Raw genomic sequence first — 6,127 nt, forward strand, 5'->3', positions numbered from 1 at the left:
CTTTTCATTGTGACAGTAGAATAACAAACACAGGAAGATTTAAAGAGGTTGTTTGAAATGTGAAGGATATGGCTATCTTTTTTTTAAAAGATTTTCTGTCATTACAGCACACACAAATATGCATCCCCACGTTTATTTTTCTTTATAAAAGTCGGGTATGTGAGTTTATACAATCTGTGTACAGGCAATACATCTTCTATCTTCTCTCTAACGGCTATGGGGTGTTTCATCTGTTATCACCAGTAACCAGCCCTCCCAGTTTTATATTTTTAGTTTGGAGGGCCTTCATAAGCTGACAGGGACCATGCAAATTCCTGAAGGATAAAAACATTTTATAAAGACTGGTGAAGCGGGAGAACAGTGTCATCAAGCAGTGGTTTGGGACTCAAAATGCAGGACACCAGACGTATGGCACATCCTTAAAGGATTAATAAACTAACTCAGAAACAAAAGAAAACCTCAAACACTGTGACAAAGACAACACAGAAAACCCAGACACTTAAATGCATTGGGGAAAATTAACTTTAATCAAAAAAGCGGTGGAAAATTAGCAAATGAAACCAGGTGAGACTGTGACTGAGAAAAAGCAAGCCTGAAAACTGAAAATTTCAAGAACCAAGAAAACATAACTGAAAGCAAACTAAAGGGCACAAACCTGACAAATAAAGAAAATTAACTTCAGAAAGTTTTATATTAAAAAAAAGATAGCACGGTTTATAGTAACTGCAAATTTAGCATCTTTTCTTGAAAGAAAAGTTTTTTAACAGCTGTTAAAAAGATGTGTCACCATTTCATTTGGTAAGCTTCCCTTTGAAGTTTGCATAAGTTCCTCACTTGTCTTGTCACCATGACAAACTGACGAGGAGATGGGCAATAAAAGTAAAGGTCAGGGCTTTGGAAAAATTAAGCAACACTTCTGAAAAGGAGATTTTAAAATAATGTTCAAGCCTTTCACAAAGGCATTGAGAATGATGTATAGTTTTTAGAATATTTTTTGTGTGTTGCCCCATTTAAAGGAAGATGAAACTTGGCCGATTTGGTTTGATCCACAATGCTGCAAACAAGGCCAGTTACTTTTATGCATGGGGCGTTTACTTTAACACAATTAACAAAGTCATCATTAAAAAAAAAAATTAAAAATGGTTTATTGCAAGTTACTTAAAAAAAGGTCAAGATCTGTGCTTTTTTAAGCAAATTAAAAAGCTGAAGTAAAAAAATATTAATTTTTCTTGTAATATAGGACAAATAAACAAACAGAAAATACTATACCTCTTAGAGTTCTGCAGTTTACAGGTAAACCACTAATTTGCATACATTTCTTCTTCACAAGTTTTTTTGTTTGCCCTGCTGAAGTTTAGAACTAATATTTTAAATCGAGAGCTGTCTGGCACAGTCCTGTTGATGTGTAGCAAGAGATACGGGGCTGGCTGGGTGTCAGAGTATATAGTTGCAGATTGGTAGTTACAAAAAACGTAAACCCATCCGTTTAATGTTCAAAGGCATCTATTTAATGTTCTAATATAGTTGAATGTGACATAAAGGTGTTACATCCCCATTTGAAACAGTTACAGAGGCTGTGTTGACCTGACAAACCCAAGTCTAACTCAAACAGTGTAATTCTTGTGTTCACACACACACATATAAGTATATACACATGCATATGTATGTCTTTGCGCATGTCTTTACGTATGACACACTTTTCACTTTGTGGTAGGGCAAGGATATTTTTCAGCTTTTCCTCAAACTTTTCCCTGGTTAGCACAAGCACCAAAACCACTTTTTGGGTGGTTAGAAAAAAAAAACCTCATTCAAGATTGGCTCAAACAACATGTCTTAGTGTTAAATATACTCTGGGATCCTTTGGCTTAGGAAAGTGCTCTTGTGGTTTCCAGAAATGTCAAACTGCTGTATTTTCTTGGAGCCTGTGCCGGTCATGCTGATCAATAAAAATGTCCTAATTAGCTTCTAATATGATCCTGTGGCTTGACCGACGGCAGTCTGAGTTAAAATTTTTCAAGATCTGTCAACAGGCAGCCATGAGAATGTAAATACTTTCTGCTTGTAGTATTAGACCACCAGATTCAACTCTCATTTTTCATCTCTTTCCTAAATAGTTACACAAAATCCACAAACTTGCACAATAGTCTTCCTCATTCATGAAGCCATACAGTCACGTCTCCACCAAGAACCACGAAGACTGGGGAGTTTAAACCAGTTCAGAGGCTGAACAAATCACAGACAAAGTCTGATGCCCGGTTGGAGTGTCATTCTATATTAAGCGTGATTTAAAGACAATATTATATAAAGAGGAAAAAAACAAGAACATTTCAAAACACCAATTTAATCAACTATATGGAGCTTTTCCTCTTGTTTGGCTTTTAGTTTATAACTCTTTTGCTACCCCAAACCGGTTGGAGTCTATATCAAAGGGTGACACATTAGAACTTTGGTAAGACTCCATTCTATGTGGGATATTTCTTGAAAAAAATAAATAAAAGGAAACTCCAAAATTTAGCTGCACAAAGAGCAATCAGAGGAAGAGTTGCTGAGGAGGGCTTCCTCACGCAGAAACTTGAGGCAAAGGTAAAAAAAAGACAGACGAGAAAGTACTTGTCGCTTCTGCAAGGAAACTGAAGATAAGACGAGTTGATGATGGAATTAGTAGAGAGCAATCAGAGGAAGACGTTCACTAAAAGGATGTGGAGCATGCAAGGTGTAACGAAAGTAGATGGAAGATGAGACAAAACACAAAACGCTTTGTGAGAAATGATAAAATAAAGGAACGAGCAATGTAAATGCTCCAATTAGCATGAGAGCTGAACTGTGACAGAAAAGATTAGATGGATTGTGAAAAGAGTATTAGGGAAAGTGTGATTGAAAAATGCATAGACAACTTTGAGGCTCTGCTAAAAAAACGAGTGGGGAAGAAGATTAGAAGAGATGAGACCACAAACTAGGTAATAAATAAATGAACTGAGCAAACCTCGATTGTCAGTAATGTAAATTTAAACCACATTGTATTCGGCTGTGCGCTAATGTCTCCCGTCTGCTCTCCTGTCTGAGTTAAACATATCTTGACAGTAATTACAGGGGTGATATGCTTCTCATTCGGATCTGTCAGGCCTCTGCTGTGCTGCACCACACATTATCAGTCTGTGATTTTTACTCAGTAGCAGGTGTAGTTTTATGTGTGAACAAAACCGTACTGAGGGTTCAACTACAGACGTGTGTATCCTCGGTAAAGTCCTTAAACTGGTCTTTTTAGTGCACACAGCTGTGTGCGGGCTGGTCCTGGATAATGCCCTGCATGACTATCTCTTCCTGGTCGGGTTGTGTCAACTGATTAGCGGGAGTTCACACAGAAATGTTCATTATAGACCTCAAACACAGCTGGAGCAAACCACACCAGGAGGAGTCAGGATGAAACTACATGTTGCAGCGACATGTTACACGAAACCACTCTGCGTGACTGCGTGTACACATGTGGGTGTCTCTTCGTGTTCAAGTCAGTGTGCGAGCCTGCTCTCCAGTGATGCCATCCTCTGTCTTATGTGGCTCCAAGCAGACACATCTGTGGTCAAAGCAATGCAGCTGAGACTGTTTTACTCACACACAGTGGCAGTGGGAACCTGGCAAAGCACAAGCTGAAACACAAGCTGAGGGATTTCCGCGCAGCACATAAGAAAAAGGCTGAACTGGTGATTCCTAAACTAAGGCATAATTCATTTTTTATTGGGCTTTTTCAAAGTTTAAACCCACAGTTTATTAAAACATGGGTTCACAGTCATCAAGCTGTCACACTCATCAGGCTACAGCTTAAATTTCAGGCTTTGGATGTGACAGAGAAAAATGAAGAGTTGATGTTCGACAAAAGTCCTAGTTATGAATGTTTTCTTTTTTTCTTGTGCTTTAAATTCTGTTTTAGACGTAGGATGCAATTGTTTTCCATGGAGAAGAAAAAAAAAATAGGTCTGCCAACATTTATTTTTAACAGCTTGATGACGGATAAATCGTTTTGTTTTCACAAAAGTTCATGAAGAATTCACATAATTCTGACGTTGAAGGCGCATACCCATATTTTTTTTATTCCCAACTTCTTTGCTGGCCTCTCTTATGTTAGCAAGTGATCTCACACATTGTCAATCCAGTAGGTTTTATTTTTCTTGACAAAAAAATTGGAGAAAATTCTGCACATTAGAACAATTCTCAGCTTAGATTTTCAATATATTGTTTGAAGAAACATTTTTACTACCTGGTTTCTACATGGAAGATGGTGTATTATGCATTGTGTTAATTTCTTTTTAATCTTTCAATTTATAATAATAATAATGGATTGGGTTTATCTGCGCTTTTCCTCAAAGCAATTACAATGTGTGCATTATTCATTCACTCCATATTCATACTTGGTGATGGTCAACTACTGATGTAGTCACAGCTGCCCTGGGGCAGACTGACAGAGGCGTGGCTACCAGTACACGCCCATGGCCTCTCTGACCATCACCGGGACATTCATGCACATTCACACACCAGTGGAGCCCCACTGGAAGCTAGGAGGGTGAAGTGTCTTGGCCAAGGTCACAACGACAGTTGACTGGGGGGAACGGGAATCGAACCGCCAACCCTTCGATTATTGGATGACCTGCTCAACCGCCTGAGCCCATGTGAATGAAGAAGTACTCAGAAATGCAATATTAATCTTGATCTTTAGATATCATCTGTATTAAATGACCTACACCTGGCAGCACAGTGGCACAGTGGTTAGCGCTCTTGTCTTACAGTAAGAAGGCCCTGATTCAAGTCCTGGACCTAAAACAGAATCACCAACGGGGGTTTGCATGTTCTCCCCCGTTTATGCATGCGTTTTCTCTGGGGACTCCGGCTTCTTCCCACCATCACAAAACATGCTTCATGGGTTAATTAGTTACTCTAAATTGTCCCTAGGTGTGTATGGGTGTGTGGTTGTGGCCCTGCGACCTGTCTAGAGTGTACCCTGCCTTCGTCCATGAGTGGCCAGGATAGGCTCCTACAGCCCCGTGACGAGCAAAAATGGGTTTAGAAGATGAATGAATGACATTACACCATCAGAAAAATACCACAAGAATACGTTAAAACCCCTAAAACACCATTTTCATTAATAGAAGGTTTTTCATCTTCTGGTGTCACATAAGATTATTGTTGATACATGCAATGCATCTTTAACCATTTGAACATTTCTGTTGTTTATGTCTCTCTTGATGCAAAGCAAAACATGTCAGATTTTATGATAATGATGATTTGCTAAAAACCCATATCTATGACTGCAGGACATCTGCAAACTAACAGCACAACTAACTGGAAAATGTATGACCAGCACAGCAAATTTTCAGCAAGCTCAAGTCCAACAACACAGGAGTGACCCACAGAGATAAACCAAACTGAAACGTACACTGCTTAGGAAATCACTCAAAAGTTCATCAGGGCACCGAAACTAATGCAGGGGAGTTATTGTTTCATTTAAGAGTGTGTGCCTCCAAGCTTAAAACAACAACATTTGCTCTGAATCATGGCTGATAAAAAGAAAAAGACCAAGACAAGAGCTGGAAGAGACCAAACCGGGTAACAAGGATCAGGCCACGCTCCAAGTTCAAAACCCCCTCTTCCTGTCACTTTATTGACACATAATCTAGATGTTCTGGGAACAGGAAGCAACTCAACACTTCTTGCAATGCTGTGTTTTTTATGAGATGAACCATTGGCATGAGCTATAATTTGTTAAGCAGGCTGTTCTTTAAAAATTGGCTACTTCAACTATTTTAGACCATAATGGATCTCATATGTTTTGAGAATTATTTGGCATTGTATGCTCTCATGTATTCAGCTTAGGTGGGACATTAAGTAATGTAAAGATTCAGGAGGCCACAAAACATGACTCTAACTTGGCAAAAAATGTAAAGCTCAATGGATGATGTCTATTAAAGAAAAATAAGTTAAACCTGGAGGAGTGCCTCATGGCGGCAGGACAAGAAATAGCTGAAATGTTGCAAGCAGAAATGAGACTGGATGCAAAAAGATACAAATCATACATTTTACTGATTACAACAATAACTCATACGATGCTCAAATTCAAAGACGGTTTAGGTTTTGGTTT

Source organism: Oryzias latipes, chromosome 15 (genome assembly GCF_002234675.1).
Source record: "Oryzias latipes chromosome 15, ASM223467v1".
Lineage (NCBI taxonomy): Eukaryota > Metazoa > Chordata > Actinopteri > Beloniformes > Adrianichthyidae > Oryzias > Oryzias latipes.